Here is an 18,684-nt window from a genome sequence, read left to right as displayed (position 1 = left end):
TATTTTTTGTAATTTAGTGTTTGTTTTTTTTTTTTGTAATTTAGTTTAGTTAATTTAATTGTATTTTTAGATAGATGTTAGTAGTTTATTAAATTTATTGATAGTGTAGGTGTATTTGTAACTTAGGTTAGGATTTATTTTACAGGTAATTGGGTAATTATTTTAACTAGGTAGATATTAAATAGTTAATAACTATTTAATATCTATTATACCTAGTTAAAATAATTAACTATTTACCTGTAAAATAAATATTAACCCTAACATAGCTATAATGTAATTATTAATTATATTGTAGCTATCTTAGGGTTTATTTTATAGGTAAGTATTTAGATTTAAATAGGAATATTTTAGTTTATAAATTAATTAGATTAATTTAATATAAATTTAGTTAGGGGTGTTAGGGTTAGATAGAGTTAATATAGTTAATATAAATACTATAGTAACTATATTAACTATATTAACCCTAATATAATTAGGGTTAATATAGTTAATATATATAATGTAATAACTATATTAACTATAATATACTTAGGGTTAATATAGATAATATAGCTGGCGGCAGGGTAGGTAGATTAAATTAGGGGTTAATCATTTTAATAGAGATGGCGGCGGTGTTAGGGGCTCACTTTAGGGGGTTATAGATATAATATAGCTGGCGGCGGGGTACGGGAGCGGCGGTTTAGGGGTTAATAATTTTATTAGGTTGCGGCGGGGTAAAGGAGCGGCGGTTTAGGGGTTAATAGCATTTTTATTGTTAGGCTAGTGAGGGGGGATAGCGGATAGAGGGTTAGACAGTGCGGGCTATGTTAGGGAGGCGTGTTAGACAGTGCGGGCTATGTTAGGGAGGCGTGTTAGACAGTGCGGGTGTTTTAGACTTTAGTCAGGTTTTATAGGCGCCGGCAGATTCTAACGTGGCGCAAGTCACTGGCGACGCCAGAAATTTGTACTTACGCAGATTTCTGGACATCGCTGGTTTGTGAGACTTACGGCACGTTAGCATCTGACGGCGACCTATATGGGATAGCTCGAGTTGCGAGCTGAAACTGCGGGCGACGCCGGTTCCCTCGCTTGCGCCGCAAACTGCGATCGATATCGGATCGCGCCCATGATGGGTGGTTAGGTAATTAAGGCTTAATAAATGGTGACCATTATTTATCTCCTAATTAACCACTATACAGGTATAGGGGGTGGTTAGTTGATTAAGGCCTACAAAATCCTAGGGGAAGACACAGCAGAGGTTGGAGGAGTTGGGTCTGAGGCTGAAACAGTCACTCTCGGCTTTCCCTGAGGCTGGGCCAGAAGCAGAGCTCCTTAGGTAAGTATTCTGACAGGGGCAGCCCTTTTTTTATATAAGTCTTTAAAGTGAATGTCAATTTTAAAAAATTTGATTAAAAACAGGGGTACTTTAATTCATTAAAATTTACATTTCACTCCTGTTGAGAAAAAAACTTACCTTTTAATCTTCACAGCAGCTCCAGCTTCCTCCGCCTGTCGCAAAGCCTCTTCCTGGGTCTAAAATGAGGAATCAGGATTCCTCCAATCACAGCGTTGAATCAGACACTGATTCCCCTTGGGGGGAAGCCGTGATTGGAGGATGACCTTTTCATCATTTCTTACGTCAGACATGGCTTGCAACAATCGGAAGATGGAGCAGCTGTCAAGATTAAAAGGTAAGTTTTTTTTCTCAACAGGAGTGAAATGTAAATTTTGATGAATTAAAGTACCCCTGTTTTTAATCAAATTTTTAAAAACTGGGTACTTTAGCATCAAAATTTACATTCACTTTAAGTGCAGCCCCTGTGAATGTTGGAGTGTGAAACTGTGTCTGACCCAGCAAAGTTTTTAGAATCAGGCCTAGGTGGTCTAACTATACATTTTGTCCACTGGATTCATTTGTCCACACAAAGCATAGTTATCTTCAGGGGGGCAAGGAGTTAGCTCCTTGTAGCTAAACATAATCACCTTTTTAATGCTGCATACAACAAGCAAATATCTCCTGCTGCACACACTGCTAATTATATATCACTTAGCTCTCTGAACATACTACAGGGCTAACACGACCTACTGATTTATACATCCTATGCATTGTGGTCCTCAGGACTCATTAAAGGGACACTCAATCAAAATTAAACTTTCATTATTCAAATAGAGCATGCAATTTTAAACAACTTTCCAATTTACTTCCTTTAACAAAATGTGCAGTCTTTTTATATTTAAACTTTTTGGGTCACCAGCTCCTACTGAGCATGTGCAAGAATAAGTGTGTATGTATTTGTGAATGGCTGATTGCTGTCACATGGTACGTGTATGCATTTGTGATTAGCTGATGGCTGTCACTTGGTACAGGGGGGAGTGGAAAAAGATATAACTTTTAAAATTGTCAGAACAAAAATCTACTACTCATTTGAAGTTCAGACTAAGTGCTATTGCATTGTCTTATCTTGCATTTGTTGATTATGCAAATCTACAGTGTTGACTGGTCCTTTAATAGGCCAGGTATCTCTCTGAATTGGAATACAGGTAAAATGATAATTGGGATTTAACAGAGATCAATACTAAACCAAGCTCTTTTTAATATCTTTAGTGTCATAGACAAGGGATTAGAGTGTTTACATTTTTCATGTGATGATACTATATTATATAATATAGAACAGGGCTCTGCAAGCTGGAAAAGTCAATAAATGACAAATTTAACATAAATAAATATAAAATTACTGAGAATAAATGAGGGAATCTGGAATGAAAGGATTTTTTTAAGGCAAAAAAAAAAAAGAATCTTCTCAATGCCAAACAAATAATATGTAAACTTTCATTAAAAGGGACATAGGCACAAAGGGGAAATGTATCATTCTGTCTAGGGGCGTGCTTCAGATCCTTGGTAAAGGATCCAAATGTGTAAGAAGGTGGCCCCTCGAGGCATTCGGCTCTTTTCATAGCCAGATTTGTTCTTGGGAAAGTTTAACACACTAAGATCTGAATTTACACAGGTGTGTTGAACTTTCACAAGAATAAACCTGGCTCTGGAAAGAGCTGAATGCTATGAGTGGCTTCCTTCTGCATTTGGATCTTAATGAAGGATACAAATTTTTATCCCTAATTCTGTCACTTTAGTGGTTCTGAGAGGTTAGCTAAATATGGTCTGTTTCGTCTAAATATGGAGGGCTTAATATCTGACTTGATTACCTTAAATAAATATATTCAGGATCCATATTGTGAGTTGACATGAGCCTCGTTTATTCTATGCAATTAGAACTGACAAAAGGGAAACCTTTAGGATTAGAGAAAAGGAGATTCCAGCTGAGAAATGGTTTTGTAGAGAACGGCCAATCAAGTTGTGGAACTCACAGCCTGGGGAGCCAGCGACTGCAGACTCTATTTTAAATAGGGCTTGTATATATTTTTAGCTATGAGGTATCTATGGTTACGACAACTAGTGCAAAAAATGGGAGCAATAATGTTTTACTATGGTCTATTCACTTAGCTAGTATTAGGTCGTGGATCACAGGATTTCTGTGAAGGATGAACTTAATGGACTTCTTTGTCTTTTTTAAGTCTTATCTACATTGTATCATTAAAATTAGTTATTGTTTTACAAAAAAACACTTGATAGTACATGTGGGTGCTTATAATGCTAGTGCATTGTTACTTAATTGTAAATATTTGATATTCTGGTATCTCCTACTAAGATGATCAGATAAGCAGACTTCAAACTGGTATGTGACAAATAAATGCATACAACAAAAGGATTTAAACAGCTTCCTTGTCTTTATAATTATGAAACTCATTTTGTAAAAAAACAACCTTCTCTATAAAAAAAAATACCAAAATGTAAATGTTGCCATGAACATATGATGAAATACATAAACAGCAAAAAACAAAATCTGTACACGTGCTTTTCAATTTTGGATAGAAGTATTTTTGCAGTATACTATTGTTGGTGAAAATGCTTCTAGTAAAAGTTATTAATGTGGCAGTGGTGTTTATTGCACCAATATAGACTTCATTTGTGTCATACAAACCACCTGCAAACACTCACACCATATGTGCATATGCATCTGAAACAGTAGAGTCTACTAGCAGCATTTTTTATAATTGAAATATATTGCAAAAATCTTTTAAATTAATACAGAATAGCAATAATTCAAAGCGATAAACAAGGAATTTTGAACAAAATGTGCCCTTTCAGAGGTATAACTAGAAACCACAGGGCCCAGGTGCAAGAATCTAAGAAGGGCCCCACCCCCAAGAAAAAGGTGAATTTGATACATCTTATTTTTTTTTTAACATTTAACACAGAAAAAAAAATGTGAATCAGATTACGTCTGTGAAAGGAGGTACCCTGTGCCCACAGTCTGTGAGATGGTCTGACCCCCTATTGCTGTATATAGTGACACTGTTTAACCCACCAGTACTGTATATAGTGAGTCAGTGACACAGTCTGTAATCTGCCGGTGAAATGGCTGGCCTGACCCTACCCGCCCCAATACTCTATAAAGTGACCACAGTAGTCTGTGAGATGGTCTGACCCCCATTTTACTGTATATAGTGACACTGTTTAACCACCAGTACTGTATATAGTGAGTCAGTGACACAGTCTGTAATCTGCCGGTGAGATGGCTGGCCTGCCCCTACCTGCCCCAGTACTTTATAAAGTGACCACAGTAGTCTGTGACATGGTCCAGCCCCCCTGTACTGTATATAGTGGTACTGTATAGTGACACTGTTTATACCCCGCCCCCCCATACTGTAGTAACAAGGTCTGTAATTTGCTGGTTCCACAAACATACACACACATACATGCATAAATACACACACAGTCACATACACACACACATGCATAAATACACACACAGTCACATACACACACACACACATACATACATGCATAAATACACCACAGTCACATACACACACACACACACATACATGCATAAATACACACACAGTCACACACACACACACACACATACATGCATAAATACACATACAGTCACACACACACACATACATGCATAAATACACACACAGTCACATACACACATAAACACCAATGGGTAAAAGAGAAACACTAACCCCTGTAGTCATAGACACTAGTGAAGCATCACATCACACTCACATGATATCAGTGCAGGCAATGGCAGGTAAACATTTTTTTATTTAAATTCTTTTCTTCTTTTTTTTAAAGCTGGGCCCCCACCCTTGGGGGGCCTGGTCGCAGTTGCGACCTCGGCACCCCCTGTAGTTCCGCCCCTGTGCCCTTTACAAAGAGGTTGTTTGCCATCTATGAATTCAATCCATAAATATTACTTAACAAATACATTGCAACATCATGGGCATTTTGAGCATTATTTAAAGTCTCTGTAGTTTATTTTTTATTTTTTTATATTATCTAATGAGACAAAGTTCTGTATAAATAAATTCTGATTATTTAGATTTGCTGCTTTTGGGGAATACGGAAATCATTAGTATGTCATGTACCCAGCGCTTATTTTCAAGGGTAAAGATATTAAAAAAGAAAAATACAAAACTCTGCCTAGAAGAAATTAACAGCTACACAGAGGATTAGCATTGTAGAAATGCTTTGATGAAACATTGAATATCTGCAGCCTATTATAATATTTCTCTGATCTGACAGCTACAGAGCATAACTCATTTTACTGTAGTAACTTTTACCATATTTATTTACAAAAAAATAATGTTAAGAAAAAGGACTAAAATAATGTGTAAATTGAGTATTTTTTTATTTCACTATTTTTATTTAAAAAAATGCTTATAACGTTTTAAATTAATTTAAGTGCATTTGTGTAAACATTTGTGATATAGAGCAATACATTACTAATCAGTTTTTAGACTATAAAGGATATGGAGTCATATTACAGAACAACCAATCCCGTTGCTCAATAAAAAATATTAAATCTAAGACAGCAACAGCAATTCCTTAAAGGGATGTGAGCCTTTAAATTAAACTATCATGGTTTAGAAAGAGCACTTTCACTTGGTCTTCTTGGTTGAAACTGTGCACCTTTCCATGAGAGCATACTGAGGTAGGCGTATGTACATATGTACCTTGAGCAAGCAACCTGTAGAGCGGATGTTTGAAAATATTCTCCCATCAATAACTGTAACTCTATCGAATGGCTTCTGAAAATACAGACATACATGTGTAGAGACAAACTATTGTATCTTTATCATCCATACAAAATGTCACAGCTTTATTATTCTGTACATAAAGGAAAGGTTTCAAGGCCTTTTGTCATGTTAGCTTGAAGCTTCCACCATTTGTTATCTCCCAAAGTGATTCAGCTGATCAAAAAGAGACTGTAATATTGCTGGCATGGACTTGCTGCCCTGGAGATGCCTTTAACCCTTTTTAAGAGTTAAACACATACTTACATACATGTAATAGTACAATAATCAAATTCAAGCACTGTCCTATGTTTCTGAAAAGTATGATTTCCAGTTCATTGTTATATAGTTAAAAGGACACTGAACCCAATTTTTTTCTTTCATGATTCAGATAGAGCGTGCAATTTTAAGCAACTTTCTAATTTACTCCTATAATCAATTTTTCTTCGTTCTCTTGCTATCTTTATTTAAAAAAGAAGGCATCTAAGCTGTTTTTTGTTCAGAACTCTGGACAGCACTTTTTATTAGTGAATGAATTTATCAACCAATCAGCAAGGACAACCCAGGTTGTTCACCAAAAATGGGCCGGCATCTAAACTTACATTCTTGCATTTCAAATAAAGATACCAAGAGAATGAAGAAAATTTGATAATAGGAGTAAATTAGAAAGTTGCTTAAAATTTCATGCTCTATCTGAATCATGAAAAACAAAATTTGGGTTCAGTGTCCCTTTAAGACACGTCACATATCTTATATTCATAAATATGAGTGTAACATTAATACAGCTGATATGGACAATCCTGAAAAATACAGTACCTTATATTCACCAAATATATAGAATGGATAAAAATAATAATGATAATAATAATAATACTACTACATACACATATATACACATATATACACATATGTGTGTCTATAGTTTAAAAGATGACCTCAGGCATTGATGAGACTTACTAAAGTATTTAGATGGCTAATTAAGCTTTTCAAATACAACAGGAGAAATAGTATAAGATAATAAATGATTCAAGAACCTTCGGGTAGGGAGATTTGCATGACAGTGAAGACTTAGAATATCATAACTTTAATGCAATACTCTGTATGCCACAAATGATATAACCTTTAGTAATTATGGCTAGTTACATAATCTAAACCTGGTAATCTTCCCTTTTGGCTTTAAAGTGACAGTGAATTCAAAATTAAACTTAAAGTAACTGTAAACTCAACAGTGTCACTTATTGCCATATTATCACTCGCAACAATTTAGGTGGACCTTAATTCATCATGTTTTTGTGTGTGTTTGCTAATCCCAAATATATACCTTTTTATCTCATTTTTGGAGCCGAGATTCCTCCACCCACCATTTTGTCCCTCTATTTGGAAATAATTGACAATAGCGATTGCCAATCCGTTTTTTTACCCTGTGGCGTTCAACCCCTTTTTTGCAACATCATGCGTTTATTCTGTGCATGCGTTAGCTTCTAATACCCAGCTTCAGAAGTGATGCGTGTCCACGAGACGCTTATTCTCTATAAGACCCATTACTCTTGCAGGTACTGTATACCGCTAGTCACGGTGCCCCTGTCAGTACTCTATACCAATAATTGTATTCCCACTGCCTGCACTGTACACCGATGGTCGCGGTGGCCCTGTCAGCGCTGTATGCCACTGCTCACGGTGCCCGTGGGATACATTAATTGAATACTATATTGCGCTTTGAGGAGGTCGGATGTTAACGCATGCGCAGCCTGTCTATCCTATTTTCACGCTTGCGCACATTAAGTATTTAGTTTTTTAAACGCATGCGCAGATTAAGTACAAATGTTTTTTCACACATGCGCAAAGTAAGGGCATCACGGGTGCGCGCATCAGAGATACGTAGAGTAGGTGGGACCACTCTATACCTCACTCTCTGCAAAACAAGGAAGTGCCTTATGGGAGGAGTTGTGGCTCAAGACGGAGCTAAGTTAGTATATAAAATATATTATAATTTTTTTTTTTTTTTTTTTAAAGTTGACGGTTTGAATCACCATGTATAATAGAAGTATTAGGAGCCTTGAGTAGTTTGGAAATTGACATTCACTTTAAATGTATTGGATAGATCATGATGCTTTAAACCAGACATCCTCAAACTTGGCCCTTCAGAGGTTTTGGAACTACACTTCCCAGGATGCACAGTCAGCTGATATGCTGGCTGAGCATCATGGGAAATGTAGTTCCAAAACCTCTGCAGGGCCAAGTTTGAGGACGTCTGCTTTAAACAACTTTTTAATTTACTCCTGTTCTCAATTTTGCTTAGTTCTCTTGGTATCCTTATAAAAAGTCATTGCTAGATGAGTTTAAGAGTGTGCACCTTTCTAACTATTTGGCAGGAATGTTTGCAACATTGCCTGGCAGACATCCCAACTCTCCCGGAAGATCCGGGAGTCTCCAGCAGTGTAATAGCGGCTCCCTGACACCCGCAAATGAAATATAATATCTTGGAAACTCGGCTGTGCCAGGATAGGAAGCGAAGCGATGTTAAAACAAATCTCCCCTGAGCAGATTTAATATTCCCAGGCAAGCTCCCGACCGCTATTAAAAAAACCCTGCTTCTTGTAAGTTTACTTGGCACCAATAGAGGGCGCTATCTGTGCAATCTAGGATGTTTAGTGCAGATACGTGGTGCGCAAACAGCAGGCTGGGATTATTAAAATGAGAGTAGGACTGTGACAGGACTCAATAGAAGTTCAGAAATACAGTAAGGTCCGTTGCTCCTTAGCTATCATTATGTAATAACTCTAGGTTTGCTCACAAGTCATAAGCAGAAGAACTTTGCTGTTTTTGCTAATGCTTAAAAAAAAGTTTTGTAATTTGAGATGCAAGTTTATTAGCTCTATTTCTGTGAAGCTTTTGTATGTTATTTCCTTTTAATTTCAAAATGTTTCTTTCATACAACGTGCACCTGGGAAGAGACACTTTTAAAGTTATAAGCAAATGAGCAATGAGGCTTCAGATAGAGAAGAAAAATAATTATTTAATAAATAAAGGTTCCAGGGAAAGTTATTATGAGATAAAGTAGGTATACTCTGGTAAACCCAGGAGAGTGGGTGGAAAATATCCTAGGAGGTTACTCGATTTACACTAATATAATGAAAAAAAGTACTTTTTTTTTTAAATATGTTATTAGGGGATGCATGGGGGGGGGGGGTTGGGGACAGTAGCCGGTGAAGCCACCTCCCTGAAATGAGTTTTTGCAGGTTGGGATGTCTGCTATAGCAATGTTATGCAAAGTTCCAAACACTGCTGCCATAGACACGTGCACATTCCTTAGCTCTTATCAGCCTACCTAGATTTACTCTTCACTAATGGATGCCAAAAGAACAAAGCAAATTTGATTATAGAGTTAAATTGATAAGTTGTTTAAAATTGCATGCGCTCTCTGAGGGCCTGATATTCCAAAACCTTGCAAGATATTCTAAGAAGTCTCATCGGTATGGCGGTATGTAGAAACACAAATTTTATCTTGAGAAATGTATATCTTGCTATGTATTGTTCTTTAATGCGAAATAGAGACTCCAACATTACATACGCAGTTGGCATTTATCATTGCACAAGCAGTTCTGGTGAACTGCCTGTGCAATGCCACCCCCTGCAGATTCACGGCAAATCGGACGTTAGCAGGGGTGTCAATCAATGTGATTTTATGCAATCGGGCGGATTGCTGTCCGCAGCATCAGAGGTGGACGAGTTAAGGAGCAGCGGTCTTAAGACCGCTGCTTCTTAGCTCCTGTTTCCGGCAAGCCTGAAGGCTCGCATGGAAACAGCTGCATCAAGCTCTTTTCGGAGCTTCATAAATCGGCCTCAAGGTCTAATAAATATCCCAAAGATTTTGGGGCGAATTATCAATGTCTGGCAGATATGATAGGCTGTAGCTGGTGAACTGCCTGTGCAATGCCGCCCCCTGCAGATTTGCGGCCAATAAGACAGCTGCTTCTTAACTCCTGTCTCCGGCGAGTCTAAAGGCTTGTGCGGAAACAGGGGTATTTGGTCCCATTCGGGCCATAATAACTTGGCCGCCTTGTGTGATTTCTCTTCATGCCAGCGAGGTTTTGGATATCAGGACCTAAATCATGACTTTACTCTCCCTTTAACACAAGAGTAACACTTGGTTATAGTTATGTATACTGGATGTTGTTATGTCCTTGAGATATTAGACTGGGCAGGGGTGGTAGGTTGTACACTAGCCCCTCTCCAAAGCACTACCTTTAGACCACACCCATATATCTATCTATTCAGTTTTTATAAAGCGTGGCTAATCACCCGTATGGGTATTCTTCACAACTGGGCAGTTATTTTATCCATTTGGATGCCAGTAATATATCCATTATTTTACCTCCCTCTTTGGATGAAAGTAACACACAAAGCAGTGATCTGACCCATTTGACTGGCAGTAGCACACACAGCACTGTTTTTACACTCCCAAGTTCAACAGTAAAAAACACAGAGCAGAGAATTTATCCTAGTGGGTCCATTTAACACACAAAAAGCAGCGTTTTAATAGCTTTTATAACTGTGGGTACCACATACAGCAGGTGTTATTTTTAATCTCTTTGGTTACCAGTAGCACACAGAGCAGTAAATGAGTGGTGTCAATTCTTTCATGACCATACCTGTAATTTACAGAGGCATAGAAGGCCTTTAAAATGTAGGTCTTGGGGACATTTAAGTGTTTTGTATTTTTGTATAGATTTTACTTGACATCTTGCTTAAATACCATACAGTGTGTTTAAAAACAGGAGACTTGGCAACCCTACATACGACCATAATCTTTCAGTGTTTTCTGTGGATTTTCTGCTATAGCTTCCTCTGTTATTGTTAGGCTAAAAATTTACCTGAGCCATTATGGGAAATTAAATTATTACGGCACCTACTATCTTTTAGTAAGAACCATGTGCTGCAACTCTAACAGAAAAGACATTTAGTTGAAAATATTTATTTAAATCATTCACTCTTATTTTGATATTTTAGATTTTTCAGGTTTATTAATGACTTCTGCTTTTAGACCTGTAGCAAAACAATCCATCACAACCTCTCTGGCACTGAAAGATTAAATATTAGTACTGGGTTTCTTAACCTCAGGCTATTTCAGCTTCTAAGTATTTCAGATCCGTAAGAAAGGCCTCCAACCATTTCTTCTGTGTTTCTATGGTAACTGACACTGTATTCCCTCAATCAAGGGGTGATGGTAACTAAAACTAGTCAGTCATTGACGTTCACCATATAAAAGGTGCAGGCAGGGGGCTGTCAGTCAAAGTGTTAGGAAGATGGAATCTGCTTTGCTTTACAAAAAAACAAACAAACAAGTTTTGCACAGTATTGGTCTGGTGGTGTGGGGTTAAAGGGACAGTGCATGCTTTAAAAATAAATAAAATGAATACATTATAATTGTAAAGTGCAACATTATTAAAATAAAATTAGATATTGTTTAATGTACATGATCTCCCTTTCAGGTGGTGCAGCACTAATGCCGCTTACTGCTAACCCAACCAAGCTCTGCTGTCTGATCCTTTTGAGAGGGCAAAAAACAGTCTCATCTATTCAGAGATTACATGTGCCAGAGATTACAACATGTGCCCGTATATATGCAGTGATACAACATGTGCTCGTATGTATGCAGAAACACATGTGCGCGTATGTATGCAGTGATACAACATGTGCGCGTATGTATGCAGTGATACAACATGTGTGCGTATGTATGCAGTGATACAACATGTGTGCGTATGTATGCAGTGATACAACATGTGTGCGTATGTATGCAGTGATACAACATGTGAGCGTAAGTATGCAGAGATACAACATGTGTGCGTATGTATGCAGTGATACAACATGTGCGCGTATGTATGCAGTGATACAACATGTGCGCGTATGTATGCAGTGATACAACATGTGCACGTATGTATGCAGAGATACAACATGTGTGCGTATGTATGCTGAGATACAACATGTGCTCGTATGTATGCAGAGATACAACATGTGCGGGTATGTATGCAGAGATACAACATGTGTGCGTATGTATGCTGAGATACAACATGTGTGCGTATGTATGCAGTGATACAACATGTGTGCGTATGTATGCAGTGATACAACATGTGTGCGTATGTATGCAGTGATACAACATGTGTGCGTATGTATGCAGTGATACAACATGTGTGCGTATGTATGCAGAGACACAACATGTGTGCGTATGTATGCAGAGACACAACATGTGTGCGTATGTATGCAGAGACACAACATGTGTGCGTATGTATGCTGAGATACAACATGTGCTCGTATGTATGCAGAGATACAACATGTGCGGGTATGTATGCAGAGATACAACATGTGCGCGTATGTATGCTGAGATACAACATGTGCTCGTATGTATGCAGAGATACAACATGTGCGCGTATGTATGCAGAGATACAACATGTGCGCGTATGTATGCAGAGATACAACATGTGCGCGTATGTATGCAGAGATACAACATGTGCGCGTATGTATGCAGAGATACAACATGTGCGCGTATGTATGCTGAGATACATGTGCGCGTATGTATGCAGAGATACAACATGTGTGCGTATGTATGCAGCGATACAACATGTGCGCGTATGTATGCAGCGATACAACATGTGCGCGTATGTATGCTGAGATACATGTGCGCGTATGTATGCAGAGATACAACATGTGTGCGTATGTATGCAGCGATACAACATGTGCGCGTATGTATGCAGCGATACAACATGTGCGCGTATGTATGCAGTGATACAACATGTGCGCGTATGTATGCAGTGATACAACATGTGCGCGTATGTATGCAGAGATACAACATGTGCGCGTATGTATGCAGAGATACAACATGTGCGCGTATGTATGCAGAGATACAACATGTGCGCGTATGTATGCAGAGATACAACATGTGTGCGTATGTATGCAGAGATACAACATGTGCGCGTATGTATGCAGAGATACAACATGTGCGCGTATGTATGCAGAGATGCAACATGTGCGCGTATGTATGCAGAGATACAACATGTGCGCGTATGTATGCAGAGATGTGCAGAATTTATACAATACTAATTCAGGTTGCAGGTCTATCTATCCTCAAAATCATTATACAGAGCAGCATGAATATTACTGTTGCCAGCAAAAAAAAAATTGCACCAGGGCCCTCCGTTGAATAGGTCCACTACTGTATGCAGAAATACAACCAGTACACGTATGTATGCAGAGATACATGGGCTGATCAGGATACTGGATGCTTGTGGGATTTTGTGCCCTACATGCGCTGCTGATCAGGAGACTGGGCGCTTGTGGGATTTGCTGCCCTGCATGCGCTGATCAGGATACTGGGCGCTTGTGGGATTTTGTGCCCTACATGCGCTGATCAGGATACTGGGCGCTTGTGGGATTTTGTGCCCTACATGCGCTGATCAGGATACTGGCTGCTTGTGGGATTTGTTGCCCTACATGCGCTGATCAGGATACTGGCTGCTTGTGGAATTTTGTGCCCTACATGCGCTGATCAGGATACTGGGTGCTTGTGGGATTTTGTGCCCTACATGCGCTGATCAGGAGACTGGGCGCTTGTGGGATTTGCTGCCCTACATGCGCTGATCAGGATACTGTGTGCTTGTGGGATTTTGTGCCCTACATGCCCTGATCAGGAGACTGGGCGCTTGTGGGATTTGCTGCCCTACATGCGCTGATCAGGATACTGGGTGCTTGTGGGATTTTGTGCCCTACATGCGCTGATCAGGATACTGGGTGCTTGTGGGATTTTGTGCCCTACATGCGCTGATCAGGATACTGGGTGCTTGTGGAATTTTGTGCCCTACATGCGCTGATCAGGAGACTGGGCGCTTGTGGGATTTGCTGCCCTACATGGGCTGATCAGGATACCGGGTGCTTGTGGGATGTTGTGCCCTACATGCGCTGATTAGGATACTGGGTGCTTGTGGGATTTTGTGCCCTACATGCGCTGATCAGGATCCTGGGTGCTTTGTGGGATTTGGTGACCTACATGCGATCATCAGGATACTGGCTGCTTTGTGAGATTTGGTCTCCTACATGCACTGATCAGGATACTGGGTGCTTGTAGGATTTGGTGACCTACATGCGCTGATCAGGATACTGGCTTCTTTGTGGGATTTGGTCTCCTACATGCGCTGATCAGGATACTGGGTGCTTGTGGGATTTGGTGCCCTACATGCGCTGATCAGGATACTGGGTGCTTTGTGGGATTTGGTCTCCTAAATGCACTGATCAGGATACTGGCTGCTTTGTGAGATTTGGTCTCCTACATGCACTGATCAGGATACTGGGTGCTTTATGGGATTTGGTCTCCTAAATGCGCTGATCAGGATACTGGCTGCTTTGTGGGATTTAGTCTCCTACATGTGCTGATCAGTATCCTGGGTGCTTTGTGGGATTTGGTCTCCTAAATGCACTGATCAGGATCCTGGGTGCTTTGTGGGATTTGGTGACCTACATGCACTGATCAGGATCCTGGGTGCTTTGTGGGATTTGGTGACCTACATGCGATCATCAGGATACTGGGTGCTTTGTGGGATTTAGTCTCCTACATGTGCTGATCAGTATCCTGGGTGCTTTGTGGGATTTGGTCTCCTAAATGCACTGATCAGGATCCTGGGTGCTTTGTGGGATTTGGTGACCTACATGCGATCATCAGGATACTGGCTGCTTTGTGAGATTTGGTCTCCTACATGCACTGATCAGGATCCTGGGTGCTTTGTGGGATTTGGTCACCTACATGCGCTGATCAGGATACTGGCTGCTTGTGGGATTTGGTGCCCTACATGCGCTGATCAGGATACTGGGTGCTTTGTGGGATTTGGTCTCCTAAATGCACTGATCAGGATCCTGGGTGCTTTGTGGGATTTGGTGACCTACATGCGATCATCAGGATACTGGCTGCTTTGTGAGATTTGGTCTCCTACATGCACTGATCAGGATACTGGGTGCTTTATGGGATTTGGTCTCCTACATGCGCTGATCAGGATACTGGCTGCTTTGTGGGATTTAGTCTCCTACATGTGCTGATCAGGATACTGGCTGCTTGTGGGATTTGGTGCCCTACATGCGCTGATCAGGATACTGGGTGCTTTGTGGGATTTGGTCTCCTAAATGCACTGATCAGGATCCTGGGTGCTTTGTGGGATTTGGTGACCTACATGCGATCATCAGGATACTGGCTGCTTTGTGAGATTTGGTCTCCTACATGCACTGATCAGGATACTGGGTGCTTTATGGGATTTGGTCTCCTACATGCGCTGATCAGGATACTGGCTGCTTTGTGGGATTTAGTCTCCTACATGTGCTGATCAGTATCCTGGGTGCTTTGTGGGATTTGGGGACCTACATGTGCTGATCAGGATTCTGTGTGCTTTGTGGGATTTGGTGACCTAAATGTGCTGATCAGGATCCTGGGTGCTTTGTGTGATTTGGTGACCTACATGCGCTGATCAGGATCCTGGGTGCTTTTGTGGAATTTGGTGACCTAAATGTGCTGGTCAGGATTCTGTGTGCTTTGTGGGATTTGGTGACCTAAATGTGCTGATCAGGATCCTGGGTGCTTTGTGGGATTTGGTGACCTACATGCGCTGATCAGGACCCTGGGTGCTTTTGTGGAATTTGGTGACCTACATGCGCTGATCAGGATACTGGGTGCTTGTGGGATTTGGTGACCTACATGCGCTGATCAGGATACTGGGTGCTTGTGGGATTTGGTTTCCTACATGCACTGATCAGGATCCTGGGTGTTTTGTGTGATATGGTGTCCTACATGCGCTGATCAGGATACTGGGTGCTTTATGGGATTTGGTCTCCTACATGCGCTGATCAGGATACTGGCTGCTTTGTGGGATTTAGTCTCCTACATGTGCTGATCAGTATCCTGGGTGCTTTGTGGGATTTGGGGACCTACATGTGCTGATCAGGATTCTGTGTGCTTTGTGTGATTTGGTGACCTACATGCGCTGATCAGGATCCTGGGTGCTTTTGTGGAATTTGGTGACCTAAATGTGCTGGTCAGGATTCTGTGTGCTTTGTGGGATTTGGTGACCTAAATGTGCTGATCAGGATCCTGGGTGCTTTGTGGGATTTGGTGACCTACATGCGCTGATCAGGACCCTGGGTGCTTTTGTGGAATTTGGTGACCTACATGCGCTGATCAGGATACTGGGTGCTTGTGGGATTTGGTGACCTACATGCGCTGATCAGGATACTGGGTGCTTGTGGGATTTGGTTTCCTACATGCACTGATCAGGATCCTGGGTGTTTTGTGTGATATGGTGTCCTACATGCGCTGATCAGGATACTGGGTGCTTTGTGGGATTTGATGACCTGCATGCGCTGATCAGGATACTGGGTGCTTTGGGTGATTTGGTGCCCTACATGCGCTGATCAGGATACTGGGTGTTTTGTGTGATATGGTGTCCTACATGCGCTGATCAGGATACTGGGTGCTTTGTGAGATTTGGTGACCTACATGCGCTGATCAGGATACTGGGTGCTTTGGTCTCCTACATGCGCTGATCAGGATCCTGGGTGTTTTGTGTGATATGGTGTCCTGCATGCGCTGATCAGAAAACTGGGTGCTTGTAGGATTTGGTGCCCTACATGCGCTGATCAGGATACTGGGTGATTTGTGTGATATGGTGTCCTACATGCGCTGATCAGGATACTGGGTGCTTTGTGGGATTTGGTGACCTACATGCGCTGATCAGGATACTGGGTGCTTTGGGTGATTTGGTCTCCTACATGCGCTGATCAGGATCCTGGGTGTTTTGTGTGATATGGTGTCCTACATGCGCTGGTCAGGATACTGGGTGCTTGTAGGATTTGGTAACCTACATGCGCTGATCAGGATACTGGGTGCTTTGGGTGATTTGGTGCCCTACATGCGGTGATCAGGATACTGGGTGCTTTGTGGGATTTGGTGCCCTACATGCGCTGATCAGGCTACTGGGTGCTTGTGGGATTTGGTGCCCTACATGCGCTGATCAGGATACTGGGTGCTTTGTGGGATTTGGTCTCCTACATGCGCTGATCAGGATCCTGGGTGTTTTGTGTGATATGTCGTCCTACATGCGCTGATCAGGATACTGGGTGCTTTGTGGTATTTGGTGACCTACATGCACTGATTAGGATACTGAGTGCTTTGGGTGATTTGGTGCCCTACATGCGATGATCAGGATCCTGGGTGCTTTGTGGGATTTGGTCTCCTACATGCGCTGATCAGGATCCTGGGTGCTTTGTGGGATTTGGTGACCTACATGCGCTGATCAGGATCCTGGGTGCTTTGTGGGATTTGGTGACCTACATGCGCTGATCAGGATACTGGGTGCTTTGTGTAATTTGGTCTCCTACATGCACTGATCAGGATACTGGGTGCTTTGTGGGATTTGGGGCCCTACATGCGCTGATCAGGATACTGGGTGCTATGTGTGATTTGGGGCCCTACATGCACTGATCAGGATACTGGGTGCTTTGTGGGATTTGTTTCCCTACATGCGCTAATCAGGATGCTTTGTGTGAGTTTGTGTCCTTAATGCACTGATCAACATTTTGGGTGCGTGTGTGATTTGGTGACCTACATCCGCTGATCAGGATTCTGGGTGCTTTTTATGATTTTGTGTCCTAAATGCGCTGATCAGGATTCTAGTTACTTTGTGTGATTTGGTGACCTACATGTGCTGATCAGGATGCTTTGTGTGAGTTTGTGTCCTAAATGCACTGATCAACATTCTGGGTGCTTGTGTGATTTGGTGACCTAGATGTGCTGATCTGGATCCTGGGTGCTTGTGGGATTTTGTGCTGTACTTGTACCCTATATACTTTGATACAGAATTGCAAAGGTGCATTTATCGTTGTCTCCACTACAGTGTGTGTGTGTGCATCTCAGTACTTGTAGGGTTATGTTATTAGATCTAGGTTATGATTAGAGAGACAAACCATTGAATTTACACGTGGTCATGTTGCTGCCTAGCAACACACTTATGCAGTACAGCGCGCAGCTTTCTGGCTCGCAGAGGTTGGCGACCTGACAGCATAGTCATCTGGAAATACACTCTCTGCCTTTACCACCTGTGCGCCACCAGTGACTTTGTGTCGGTCTGTTCTAATTTATTACAATCAATATAATTATAAAAAAAAACATTATAATATATTTAGTAATTGATTTTATTTATGACAACATTGATACTATGTTTGGGGGGGGGGTTATGTTTTTTTACAAACTGTGGAAAAATTACTGTGGATCAAGGAAATATTAAACACCTTGTGTGTGTAAAACTGTGCTTGTTCCACACTCCCTAGAGAGAACAAAAGTTAATTCTGTAACCTAAGGTCTCTTGTTTGTTTGCTTTTTCAAAATACTGCACATTTCCTAAACCAACTATTGGATGTCAGCATTTTGAAGACAACCTACATTACAGAATTTGCTTTTTTCTTCTCTAAGGAGCGTGGGACAAGCATACGTTTTACACAATATCAAAAGTTGTTTAATGTCCATTTAAA

The sequence above is a fragment of the Bombina bombina genome, chromosome 1 (genome assembly GCF_027579735.1).
Source record: "Bombina bombina isolate aBomBom1 chromosome 1, aBomBom1.pri, whole genome shotgun sequence".
NCBI classification, from domain to species: domain Eukaryota; kingdom Metazoa; phylum Chordata; class Amphibia; order Anura; family Bombinatoridae; genus Bombina; species Bombina bombina.
Note: the sequence above shows the minus strand (reverse complement) of the source record.